Source organism: Pelmatolapia mariae, linkage group LG13, assembly GCF_036321145.2.
Source record: "Pelmatolapia mariae isolate MD_Pm_ZW linkage group LG13, Pm_UMD_F_2, whole genome shotgun sequence".
Lineage (NCBI taxonomy): Eukaryota > Metazoa > Chordata > Actinopteri > Cichliformes > Cichlidae > Pelmatolapia > Pelmatolapia mariae.
Genome location: NC_086238.1, coordinates 29,344,903 through 29,360,889, shown reverse-complemented (window position 1 = coordinate 29,360,889; position 15,987 = coordinate 29,344,903).

The window sequence follows — 15,987 nt, the reverse complement described above, 5'->3', positions numbered from 1 at the left end:
ACAAACAGCTTTATTGCAGGGGTTACCGAACAGAAAACTAACTATACTGAAAAACAACTAGACTGGCATGACGAACAGAACACACAGGGAGTGAGGGCAGAAGACGTTAACGACGCGACAGAGAACAAAGGAAACACAGGGCTTATATACACATGGCAGTAATCAAGGGATGAGAGACAGGAGGGGAACACACCTGGGAGAAATCAGAGCTGACGGGACAGGGGAAACGTAAACTGAACACACTCACATGAGACGGGGACCTTCAGAATAAAACAGGAAGCACACGACAGACAGAGACACAGACGCAGACTCATAAGCAAGCACAATAACATCACGGACAGACAGAGAAGACCAAACACAGGCAACCTAAACTAAACATGAGGGCAAGCTAACAAAACCCCAAACCAGAATACTCATCATGATCGGCAAAGGAACAGAACACAATTACAATCAAAGCACCAGAGGATAAAGAACAATCCATAATGCAGAAAATAAACTAAAACATAAGAAACTCAAAATGCTGGGTCGAACCGACCCAGGACCGTGACACCATAGACAGACGGAGGGAACACAGAAGTGGGGGCAGGCAGGCAAAGAACAGAAACCTAACAAATGGCAATTCACAACAGAATACATACTCGGAATGAACAAAAGCATAAGGAAACACAAAACACTGAGTCGTCAGACTCAGGACCATGACAATGACGAGAGATTCGTCTGACATTGATATGTGACATCACAATAGAGAGGTGAAACTGGCATTGATATTTAACATCACAGTAGAGAGGCTGGTCTGGCATTAATATGAGACATCACAATAGAGAGGCTGGTCTGGCATTGATATGTGACATCACAATATAGAGGTGAATCTAGCATTGATATTTAACATCACAGTAGAGAGGTTCGTCTGACATTGATATGTGAGATCACAATAGAGAGGTGGATCTGGCATCGATATTCAACATCAATGTAGAGAGGCTGGTCTGGCATTGATTTGTGACATCAGAATATAGAGGTTAAACTGGCATTGATATGTGACATCACAACAGAGAGGTTCGGTTGACATTGATATGTGACATCACAATAGAGAGGTGAATCTGGCATTGATATTTAACATCAATGTAGAGAGGCTGGTCTGGTATTGATATGTGACATCACAATATAGAGGTGAATCTAGCATTGATATTTAACATCACAGTAGAGAGGTTCGTCTTACATTGATATGTTACATCACAATATAGAGGTGAATCTGGCATCGATATATGACATCACAATATAGAGGTGAATATGGCATTGATATTTAACATCTCAGTAGAGAGGTTCGTCTGGCATTGATATGTGACATCACAATAGAGACGTTTGTTTGACATTGATATGTGACATCACAATAAAGAGGTGAATCTGGCATTGATATGTGACATCACAATACAGAGGTGAATCTGGCATTGATATTTAACATCAATGTAGAGAGACTGGTCTGACATTGATATGTGACATCACAATAGAGAGGTTCGTCTGGCATTGATATGTGACTTCACAATAGAGACGGTCGTTTGGCATTGATATATGACATCACAATATAGAGGTGAATCTGGCATTGATATTTAACATCAATGTAGAGAGGCTGGTCTGGTATTGATATGTGACATCACAATATAGAGGTGAATCTAGCATTGATATTTAACATCACAGTAGAGAGGCTGGTCTGGCATTAATATGTGACATCACAATAGAGAGGTGAATCTGGCATTGATATTTAACATCAATGTAGAGAGGCTGGTCTGGTATTGATATGTGACATCACAATATAGAGGTGAATATGGCATTGATATTTAACATCTCAGTAGAGAGGTTCGTCTGGCATTGATATGTGACATCACAATAGAGACTTTTTTTTGACATTGATATGTGACATCACAATAGAGAGGTGAATCTGGCATCGATATATGACATCACAATATAGAGGTGAATATGGCATTGATATTTAACATCTCAGTAGAGAGGTTCGTCTGGCATTGATATGTGACATCACAATAGAGACTTTTGTTTGACATTGATATGTGACATCACAATAGAGAGGTGAATCTGGCATTGATATGTGACATCACAATAGAGAGGTGAATCTGGCATTGATATTTAACATTAATGTAGAGAGGCTGGTCTGGTATTGATATGTGACATCACAATATAGAGGTGACTCTAGCATTGATATTTAACATCACAGTAGAGAGGCTGGTCTGGCATTAATATGTGACATCACAATAGAGAGGTGAATCTGGCATTGATATTTAACATCAATGTAGAGAGGCTGGTCTGGTATTGATATGTGACATCACAATATAGAGGTGAATCTAGCATTGATATTTAACATCACAGTAGAGAGGTTCGTCTTACATTGATATGTTACATCACAATATAGAGGTGAATCTGGCATCGATATATGACATCACAATATAGAGGTGAATATGGCATTGATATTTAACATCTCAGTAGAGAGGTTCGTCTGGCATTGATATGTGACATCACAATAGAGACGTTTGTTTGACATTGATATGTGACATCACAATAGAGAGGTGAATCTGGCATTGATATGTGACATCACAATACAGAGGTGAATCTGGCATTGATATTTAACATCAATGTAGAGAGACTGGTCTGACATTGATATGTGACATCACAATAGAGAGGTTCGTCTGGCATTGATATGTGACTTCACAATAGAGACGGTCGTTTGGCATTGATATGTGACATCACAATATAGAGGTGAATCTGGCATTGATATTTAACATCAATGTAGAGAGGCTGGTCTGGTATTGATATGTGACATCACAATATAGAGGTGAATCTAGCATTGATATTTAACATCACAGTAGAGAGGCTGGTCTGGCATTAATATGTGACATCACAATAGAGAGGTGATCTGGCATTGATATTTAACATCAATGTAGAGAGGCTGGTCTGGTATTGATATGTGACATCACAATATAGAGGTGAATCTAGCATTGATATTTAACATCACAGTAGAGAGGTTCGTCTTTCATTGATATGTTACATCACAATATAGAGGTGAATCTGGCATCGATATATGACATCACAATATAGAGGTGAATATGGCATTGATATTTAACATCTCAGCAGAGAGGTTCGTCTGGCATTGATATGTGACATCACAATAGAGACGTTTGTTTGACATTGATATGTGACATCACAATAGAGAGGTGAATCTGGCATTGATATGTGACATCACAATACAGAGGTGAATCTGGCATTGATATTTAACATCAATGTAGAGAGACTGGTCTGACATTGATATGTGACATCACAATAGAGAGGTTCGTCTGGCATTGATATGTGACTTCACAATAGAGACGGTCGTTTGGCATTGATATGTGACATCACAATATAGAGGTGAATCTGGCATTGATATTTAACATCAATGTAGCGAGGCTGGTCTGGCATTGATATATGACATCAGAATATAGAGTTTAAACTGGCATTGATATGAGACATCTCCATAGAGAGGTTAATCTGGCATTGATATGTGACATCACAACAGAGAGGTTCGGTTGACATTGATATGTGACATCACAATAGAGAGGTGAATCTGGCATTGATATTTAACATCAATGTAGATAGGCTGGTCTGACATTGATATGTGACATCACAATAGAGAGGTGAATCTGGCATTGATATGTAACATCAATGTAGATAGGCTGGTCTGGCATTGATATGTGACATCACAATACAGAGGTGAATCTGGCATTGATATTTAACATCAATGTAGAGAGGCTGGTCTGGCATTGATATATGACATCACAATATAGAGGTGAATCTGGCATCGATATATGACATCACAATATAGAGGTGAATATGGCATTGATATTTAACATCACAGTAGAGAGGTTCGTCTGACATTGATATGTGAGATCACAATAGAGAGGTGAATCTGGCATCGATATTCAACATCAATGTAGAGAGGCTGGTCTGGCATTGATTTGTGACATCAGAATATAGAGGTTAAACTGGCATTGATATGAGACATCACAATAGAGAGGTGAATCTGGCATTGATATGTGAGATCACAATAGAGAGGTTCGGTTGACATTGATATGTGACATCACAATAGAGAGGTGAATCTGGCATTGATACTTAACATCACAATAGAGAGGTGAATCTGGCATTGATATGTGTTATCACAATACAGAGGTGAATCTAGCATTGATATTTAACATCACAGTAGAGAGGTTCGTCTTACATTGATATGTGACATCACATTATAGAGGTGAATCTGGCATTGACATTTAACATCAATGTAGAGATGCTGGTCTGGCATTGATATATGACATCACAATATAGAGGTGAATCTGGCATCGATATATGACATCACAATATAGAGGTGAATATAGCATTGATATTTAACATCACAGTAGAGAGGTTCGTTTGACATTGATATGTGACATCACAGTAGAGAGGTGAATCTGGCATTGATATGTGACATCAAAATAGAGAGGTGAATCAGGCATTGATATTTAACATCACAGTAGATAGGTTCGTCTGACATTGATATGTGACATCACAATAGAGAGTTGAATTTGGCATCGACATTCAACATCAATGTAGAGAGGCTGGTCTGGCATTGATATGTGTTATCACAATAGAGAGGTGAATCTGGCATTGATATGTGACATCAAATCAGAAACGCGAGTGTGGTATTGATATGTGACATCACAATAGAGAGGTGAATCTGGCATTGATATGTGACATCACGGTAGAGAGGTTCATTTGACATTGATATGTGACATCACAGTAGAGAGGTTCGTTTGACATTGATTTGTGACATCACAGTAGAGAGATGAATCTGGCATTGATATTTAACATCAATGTAGAGACGCTCTTCTGGCATTGATATGTGACATCACAATAAAGAGGTGAATCTGGAATTGATATGTGACATCACAGTAGAGAGGTTCGTTTGACATTGAGATGTGACATCACAATAGAGAGGTGAATCTGGCATTGATATTTAACATCACAGTAGAGCGGTTAGTCTGACATTGATATGTGACATCACAATAGAGAGATGAATCTGGCATTGATATTTAACATATACAAGTAGAGAAGAGAATCTGGCATTGATATGTGACATCAAAATAGAGTGGTTCGTCTGACATTGATATGTGACAACACAATAGAGAGGTGAATCTGGCATTGATATTTAACATCACAATAGAGTGGTTCGTCTGACATTGATATTTAACATCACAGCAGAGAAGCGAGTCTGGTATTGATATGTGACATCACAATAGAGAGGTGAATCGGGCATTGATATTTAACATCAATGTAGAGAGACTGGTCTGGCATTGATATGTGACATCACAATAGAGAGGTGAATCTGGCATTGATATTTAACGTCAATGATGAGAGGTTCGTCTGACATTGATATGTGACATCACAATAGAGAGGTGAATCTGGCATCGATATTCAACATCAATGTAGAGAGGCTGGTCTGGCATTGTTATATGAATTCACAATAGAGAGCTGAATCTGGCATTGATATTTGACATCACAGTAGAGAGGCTGGTCTGGTATTGATATGTGACATAACAATATAGAGGTGAATCTAGCATTGATATTTGACATCAGAGTAGCGAGGTTCGTATTACATTGATATGTTACATCACATTATAGAGGTGAATCTAGCATTGATATTTAACATCAATGTAGAGAGGCTGGTCTGGCATTGATATGTGACATCACAAAAGAGACATTCGATTGACACTGATATGTGACATCACAATAGAGAGGTGAATTTGTCATCGATATTCAACATCAATGTAGAGAGGCTGGTCTGGCATTGATATATGACATCACAATATAGAGGTGAATCTGGCATCGATATATGACATCACAATATAGTGGTGAATCTGGCATTGATATTTAACATCAATGTAGAGAGGTTCGTCTGACATTGATATGTGACATCACAATACAGAGGTGAATTTGGCATTGACATGTGACATCACAGTAGAGAGGCTGGTCTGGCATTGATATGTGACATCACAAAAGAGACATTCGATTGACACTGATATGTGACATCACAATAGATAAGTTAGTCTGACATTGATATGTGACATCACAATAGAGAGGGGAATCTGGCATCGATATTTGACATCACAATAGAGAGGTGAATCAGGCATTGATATTTAACATCACAGTAGAGAGGTTCGTCTGACATTGATATGTGACATCACAATACAGAGGTGAATCTGGCATTGATATGTGACATCACAATAGAGAGGTAAATCTGGCATTGATATTTAACATCAATGTAGATAGGTGAATCTGACATTGATATGTGAAATCACAATAGAGAGGTTCGTCTGGCATTGATATGTGACATCACAATAGAGACGTTCGTTTGACATTGATATGTGACATCACAATAGAGAGGTGAATCTGTCATCGATATTCAACATCAATGTAGAGAGGCTGGTCTGGCATTGATATGTGACATCACAATAGAGAGGTGAATCTGGCATTGATATGTGACATCACAATACAGAGGTGAATCTGGCATTGATATTTAACATCAATGTAGAGAGACTGGTCTGACATTGATATGTGACATCACAATAGAGAGGTTCGTCTGGCATTGATATGTGACTTCACAATAGAGACGGTCGTTTGGCATTGATATGTGACATCACAATATAGAGGTGAATCTGGCATTGATATTTAACTTCAATGTAGAGAGGCTGGTCTGGCATTGATATATGAATTCACAATAGAGAGGCTGGTCTGGCATTAATATGTGACTTCACAATAGAGAGGTGAATCTGGTATTGATATTTAACATCAATGTAGAGAGGCTGGTCTGGTATTGATATGTGACATCACAATATAGAGGTGAATCTGGCATTGATATTTAACATCACAGTAGAGAGGTTCGTCTTACATTGATATGTTACATCACATTATAGAGGTGAATCTGGCATTGATATTTAACATCAATGTAGAGAGGCTGGTCTGGCATTTATATATGACATCAGAATAGAGAGGTTAATCTGGCATTGATATGTGACATCACATTAGAGAGGTTCGGTTGACATTGATATGTGACATCACAATAGAGAGGTGAATCTGGCATTGACATTTAACATCAATGTTGATAGGCTGGTCTGGCATTTATATGTATTATCACAATACAGAGGTGAATCTAGCATTGATATTTAACATCACAGTAGAGAGGTTCGTCTGACATTGATATGTGAGATCACAATAGAGAGGTGAATCTGGCATCGATATTCAACATCAATGTAGAGAGGCTGGTCTGGCATTGATATATGACATCATAATATAGAGGTTAAACTGGCATTGATATGAGACATCTCCATAGAGAGGTTAATCTGGCATTGATATGTGACATCACAATAGAGAGGTGAATCTGGCATTGATATTTAACATCAATGTAGATAGGCTGGTCTGACATTGATATGTGACATCACAATAGAGAGGTGAATCTGGCATTGATATTTAACATCAATGTAGATAGGCTGGTCTGGCATTGATATGTGTTATCACAATACAGAGGTGAATCTAGCATTGATATGTGACATCACAATAGAGAGGTTCGGTTGACATTGATATGTGACATCACAATACAGAGTTGAATCTGGCATTGATATGTGACATCACAGTAGATATGTTCGTTTGACATTGATATGTGACATCACAGTAGAGAGGTGAATCTGGCATTGATATGTGACATCACAATACAGAGGTGAATCTGGCATTGATATTTAACATCAATGATGAGAGGCTGGTCTGGCATTGATATATGACATCACAATATAGAGGTGAATATGGCATTGATATTTAACATCACAGTAGAGAGGTTCGTCAGACATTGATATGTGACATCACAATAGAGAGGTGAATCTGTCATCGATATTCAACATCAATGTAGAGAGGCTGGTCTTGCACTGATATATGACATCACAATATAGAGGTGAATCTGGCATCGATATTCAACATCAATGTAGATAGGCTGGTCTGACATTGATATGTGACATCACAATAGAGAGGTGAATCTGGCATTGATATTTAACATCAATGTAGATAGGCTGGTCTGGCATTGATATGTGTTATCACAATACAGAGGTGAATCTAGCATTGATATGTGACATCACAATAGAGAGGTTCGGTTGACATTGATATGTGACATCACAATAGAGAGGTGAATCTGGCATTGATATGTGACATCACAGTAGATATGTTCGTTTGACATTGATATGTGACATCACAGTAGAGAGGTGAATCTGGCATTGATATGTGACATCACAATACAGAGGTGAATCTGGCATTGATATTTAACATCAATGTAGAGAGGCTGGTCTGGCATTGATATATGACATCACAATATAGAGGTGAATATGGCATTGATATTTAACATCACAGTAGAGAGGTTCGTCAGACATTGATATGTGACATCACAATAGAGAGGTGAATCTGTCATCGATATTCAACATCAATGTAGAGAGGCTGGTCTGGCACTGATATATGACATCACAATATAGAGGTGAATCTGGCATCGATATTCAACATCAATGTAGATATGCTGGTCTGGCATTGATATTTAACATCACAGTAGAGAGGTGAATCTGGCATTGATATTTAACATCAATGTAGAGAGGCTGGTCTGGTATTAATATGTGACATCACAATAGAGAGGTGAATCTGGCATTGATATTTAACATCAATGTAGAGAGGCTGGTCTGGTATTGATATGTGACATCACAATATAGAGGTGAATCTAGCATTGATATTTAACATCACAGTAGAGAGGATCGTCTGACATTGATATGTGACATCACAATAGAGAGGTTCGTTTGACATTGATATGTGACATCACAATAGAGAGGTGAATCTGGCATCGATATTTAACATCACAGTAGAGACGCTGGTCTGGCATTGATATGTGACATCACAATAGAGACGTTCGTTTGACACTGATATGTGACATCACAATAGATACATAAGTCTGACATTGATATGTGACATCACAATAGAGAGGTGAATCTGGCATTGATATTTAACGTCAATGACGAGAGATTCGTCTGATATTGATATGTGACATCACAATAGAGAGATGAATCTGGCATTGATACTTAACATCAATGTAGAGAGGCTGGTCTGGCATTGATATATGACATCACAGCAGAGAAGCAAGTCTGGCATTGATATGTGACATCACAATAGAGACGTTCGTTTGACGTTGATATGTGACATCACAATAGAGAGGTGAATCTGGCATTGATATTCAACATCAATGTAGAGTGGCTGGTCTATCATTGTTATATGAATTCACAGTAGAGAGGTGAATCTGGCATTGATATTAAACATCAATGTAGAGAGGCTGGTCTGGCAATGATTTGTGACATCACAATAGAGAGCTGAATCAGGCATTGATATTTAACATCACAGTAGATAGGTTCGTCTGACATTGATATGTGACATCACAATAGAGAGGTGAATCTGTCATTGATATTTAACATCAATGTAGAGAGGCTGGTCTGGCATTGATATATGAATTCACAATAGAGAGGTGAATCAGGCATTGATATTTAACATCACAGTAGAGAGGCTGGTCTGGCATTGATATGTGACATCACAATAGAGTGGTGAATCTGGCATTGATATTTAACATCAATGTAGAGAGACTGGTCTGACATTGATATGTGACATGACAATAGAGATGTTCGTTTGACATTGATACGTGACAATCACAATAGAGAGGTGAATCTGGCATTGATATTTAACATCAATGTAGAGAGGCTGGTCTGGCATTGATATGTGACATCACAATAGAGTGGTGAATCTGGCATTGATATTTAACATCAATGTAGAGAGACTGGTCTGACATTGATATGTGACATGACAATAGAGATGTTCGTTTGACATTGATACGTGACAATCACAATAGAGAGGTGAATCTGGCATTGATATGTGACATCACTGTAGAGAGGTGAATCTGGCATTGATATTTAACATCAATGTAGAGAGACTGGTCTGACATTGATATGTGACATGACAATAGAGATGTTCGTTTGACATTGATACGTGACAATCACAATAGAGAGGTGAATCTGGCATTGATATGTGACATCACAATAGAGAGGTGAATCTGGCATTGATATTTAACATCAATGTAGAGAGACTGGTCTGACATTGATATGTGACATCACAATAGAGAGGTGCGTCTGGCATTAATATGTGACATCACAATTGAGACTTTCGTTTGACATTGATATGTGACATCACAATAGAGAGGTGATTTTTGCATTGATATTTAACTTCAATGTAGAGAGGTTCGTCTGACATTGATATGTGACATCACAATAGAGAGGTGAATCTGGCATCGATATTTGACATCAATGTAGATAGGCTGGTCTGGCATTGATATTTAACATCACAGTAGAGAGGCTGGTCTGGCATTAATATGTGACATCACAATAGAGAGGTGAATCTGGCATTGATAGTTAATATCAATGTAGAGAGCCTGGTCTGTCATTGATATATGACATCACAATATAGAGGTGAATCTGGCATTGATATATGACATCACAATATAGAGGTGAATATGGCATTGATATTTAACATCACAGTAGAGAGGTTCGTCTGACATTGATATGTGACATCACAATAGAGAGGCGAATTTGGCATTGATATGTGACATCACAGTAGAGAGGTGAATCTGGCATTCATATTTAACATCAATGTAGAGAGACTGGTCTGACATTGATATTTAACATCACAATAGAGAGTTAAATCTGGCATTGATATTTAACATCAATGTAGAGAGACTGGTCTGACATTGATATTTAACATCACAATAGAGAGGCTGGTCTGGCATTAATATGTGACATCACAATAGAGAGGTGAATCTGTCATCGATATTCAACAACAATGTAGAGAGGCTGGTCTGGCATTGATATGTGACATCACAATAGAGAGGTTCGTTTGACATTGATATGTGACATCACAATAGAGAGGTGAATCTGTCATCGATATTCAACATCAATGTAGAGAGGCTGGTCTGGCATTGATATGTGACATCACAATAGAGACATTCGATTGACAATGATATGTGACATCACAATAGAGACGTTCGTGTGACACTGATATGTGACATCACAATAGATACGTTAGTCTGACATTGATATGTGACATCACAATATAGAGGTGAATCTGGCATCGATATATGACATCACAATATAGAGGTGAATCTAGCATTGATATTTAACATCACAGTAGAGAGTTTCGTCTTACATTGATATATGACATAACAATATAGAGGTGAATCTGGCATCGATATATGACATCACAATATAGAGGTGAATATGGCATTGATATTTAACATCACAGTAGAGAGGTTCGTCTGACATTGATATGTGACATCACAATAGACAGGTGAATCTGTCATCGATATTCAACATCAATGTAGAGAGGCTTGTCTGGCATTGATATGTGACATCACAATAGAGAGGTTCGTTTGACATTGATATGTGACATCACAATAGAGAGGTGAATCTGGCATTGATATTTAACGTCAATGATGAGAGGTTCGTCTGACATTGATATGTGACATCACAATAGAGAGGTGAATCTGGCATTGATATTTAACATCACTGTAGAGAGGCGAATCTGGCATTAATATGTGACATCACAATAGAGAGGTGAATCTGGCATTGATATTTAACATCACTGTAGAGAGGTTCGTGTGACAATAATATGTGAGATCTCAATATAGAGGTGACTCTGGCATTGATATTTAACATAAATGTAGAGAGGCTGCTCTGACATTGATATGTGTTATCACAATACAGAGGTGAATCTGGCATTAATATGTGACATCACAATAGAGAGGTGAATCTGGCATTGATATTTAACATCACTGTAGAGAGGTTCGTGTGACAATAATATGTGAGATCTCAATATAGAGGTGACTCTGGCATTGATATTTAACATAAATGTAGAGAGGCTGGTCTGACATTGATATGTGACATCACAACAAAGAGGTGAATCTGGCATTGATATGTGACATCACAGTAGAGAGGTTCGTTTGACATTGACATGTGACATCACAATCGAGAGGTTAATCTGGCATTGATATGTGACATCACAATAGAGAGGTGAATCTGGCATTGATATTTAACATATACAAGTAGAGAGGAGAATCTGGCATTGATATGTGACATCAAAATAGAGAGGTGAATCTGGCATTGATATTTAACATATACAAGTAGAGAGGTGAATCTGGCATTGATATGTGACATCACAATAGAGAGGTGAATCTGGCATTGATATTTAACATATACAAGTAGAGAGGAGAATCTGGCATTGATATGTGACATCAAAATAGAGAGGTAAATCTGGCATTGATATTTAACATCACAGTAGAGCGGTTAGTCTGACATTGATATGTGACATCACAATAGAGAGATGAATCTGGCATTGATATTTAACATATACAAGTAGAGAGGAGAATCTGGCATTGATATGTGACATCACAATAGAGAGGTGAATCTGGCATTGATATTTAACATATACAAGTAGAGAGGAGAATCTGGCATTGATATGTGACATCAAAATAGAGAGGTAAATCTGGCATTGATATTTAACATCACAGTAGAGCGGTTAGTCTGACATTGATATGTGACATCACAATAGAGAGATGAATCTGGCATTGATATTTAACATATACAAGTAGAGAGGTGAATCTGGCATTGATATTTAACATCACAATAGAGTGGTTCGTCTGACATTGATATGTGACATCACAATAGAGACGTTCGTTTGACATTGATATGTGACATCACAATAGAGAGGTGAATCTGGCATTGATATGTGACATCACCATAGAGAGGTTAATCTGGCATTGATATGTGACATCACAATAGAGAGGTGAATCTGGCATTGATATTTAAATTCAATGTAGAGAGGTTCGGCTGACATTGATATGTGACATCACCATAGAGAGGTGAATCTGTCATCGATATTCAACATCAATGTAGAGAGGGTGGTCTGGCATTGATATGTGACATCACAATAGAGAGGTGAATCTGGCATTGATATTTAACATCAATGTAGAGACGCTGGTCCGGCATTGATATGTGACATCACAATATAGAGGTGAATCTGGCATTGATATTTAACATCAATGTAGAGACGCTGGTCCGGCATTGATATGTGACATCACAATATAGAGGTGAATCTGGCATTGATATTTAACATCACAGTAGAGAGGTTCGTCTGACATTGATATGTGACATCACAATAGAGAGGTGAATCTGTCATCGATATTCAACATCAATGTAGAGAGGCTGGTCTGGCATTGATATGTGACATCACAATAGTGAGGTGAATCTGGCATTGATATTCAACATCAATGTAGAGAGGGTGGTCTGGCATTGATATGTGACATCACAATAGAGAGGTGAATCTGGCATTGATATTTAACATCAATGTAGAGAGGCTGGTCCGGCATTGATATGTGACATCACAATATAGAGGTGAATCTGGCATTGATATTTAACATCACAGTAGAGAGGTTCGTCTGACATTGATATGTGACATCACAATAGAGAGGTGAATCTGTCATCGATATTCAACATCAATGTAGAGAGGCTGGTCTGGCATTGATATGTGACATCACAATAGTGAGGTGAATCTGGCATTGATATTTAACATCAATGTAGAGAGACTGGTCTGACATTGATATGTGACATCACAATAGAGAGGTTCGTCTGGCATTGATATGTGACATCACAATAGAGACGTTCGTTTGACATTGATATGTGACATCACAATAGAGAGGTGAATCTGGCATTGATATGTGACATCACAGTAGAGAGGTGAATCTGGCATTGATATGTGACATCACAATAGAGAGGTGAATCTGGCATTGATATTTAACATCAATGTAGAGAGAGTGGTCTGACATTGATATGTGCCATCACAATAGAGACGTTCGTCTGGCATTGATTTGTGACATCACAATAGAGACGTTCGTTTGACATTGATATGTGACATCACCATAGCGAGGTGAATCTGTCATCGATATTCAACATCAATGTAGAGAGGCTGGTCTGGCATTGATATGTGACATCACAATAGAGAGGTGAATCTGGCATTGATATTTAACATCAATGTAGAGAGGCTGGTCTGGCATTGATATATGACATCACAATAGAGAGGTGAATCTGGCATTGATATTCACCATCAATGTAGAGAGGCTGGTCTGGCATTTATATATGACATCACAATAGAGAGGTGAATCTGGCATCGATATTTAACATCACAGTAGAGAGGTGAATCTGGCATTGATATTTGACATCACAATAGAGAGGTGAATCTGGCATTGATATATGACATCACAGCAGAGACTCGAATCTGGCATTGATATGTGACATCACAATAGAGAGGCGAATCTGGCATTGATATTTGACATCACAATAGAGAGGCGAATCTGGCATTGATATTTGACATCACACCAGTGAGGCGAATCTGGGTTTGATATTTGACATCACAGCAGTGAGGCGAATCTGGCATTGATATTTGAAATCACAGCAGTGAGGCGAATCTGGCATTGATATTTGATATGAAAATAGAGTGGCGAATCTGCTATTGATATTTGACATCATAATAGAGAGGAGAATCTGGCATTGATATTTGACATCACAATAGAGAGGTGAATCTGGCATTGATATTTGACATCACATCAGAGACGCGAATCTGGCATTGATATTTGGCATCACAATAGAGAGGCGAATCTGGCATTGATATTTGACATCACATCAGAGACGCGAATCTGGCATTGATATTTGGCATCACAATAGAGAGGCGAATCTGGCATTGATATTTGACATCACAATAGAGAGGTGAATCTGGCATTGATATTTGACATCACATCAGAGACGCGAATCTGGCATTGATATTTGGCATCACAATAGAGAGGCGAATCTGGCATTGATATTTGACATCACATCAGAGACGCGAATCTGGCATTGATATTTTGGCATCAAATTAGAAACGCGAGTGTGGTATTGATATGTTACATCGAAACAGAGAGGCGAATCTGGCATTGATATGTGACATCACAATAAAGAGGTGAATCTGGCATTGATATGTGACATCACAGTAGAGAGGTTCGTATGACATTGACATGTGACATCACAATAGAGAGGTTAATCTGGCATTGATATGTGACATCACAATAGAGAGGTGAATCTGGCATTGATATTTAACATATACAAGTAGAGAGGAGAATCTGGCATTGATATGTGACATCAAAATAGAGAGGTGAATCTGGCATTGATATTTAACATATACAAGTAGAGAGGAGAATCTGGCATTGTTATGTGACATCAAAATAGAGAGGTGAATCTGGCATTGATATTTAACATCACAGTAGAGCGGTTAGTCTGACATTGATATGTGACATCAAAATAGAGAGGTGAATCTGGCATTGATATTTAACATATACAAGTAGAGAGGAGAATCTGGCATTGATATGTGACATCAAAATAGAGAGGTGAATCTGGCATTGATATTTAACATCACAGTGGAGCGGTTAGTCTGACATTGATATGTGACATCACAATAGAGAGGTGAATCTGGCATTGATATTTAACATATACAAGTAGAGAGGAGAATATGGCATTGATATGTGACATCAAAATAGAGAGGTGAATCTGGCATTGATATTTAACATATACAAGTAGAGAGGAGAATCTGGCATTGTTATGTGACATCAAAATAGAGAGGTGAATCTGGCATTGATATTTAACATCACAGTAGAGCGGTTAGTCTGACATTGATATGTGACATCAAAATAGAGAGGTGAATCTGGCATTGATATTTAACATATACAAGTAGAGAGGAGAATCTGGCATTGATATGTGACATCAAAATAGAGAGGTGAATCTG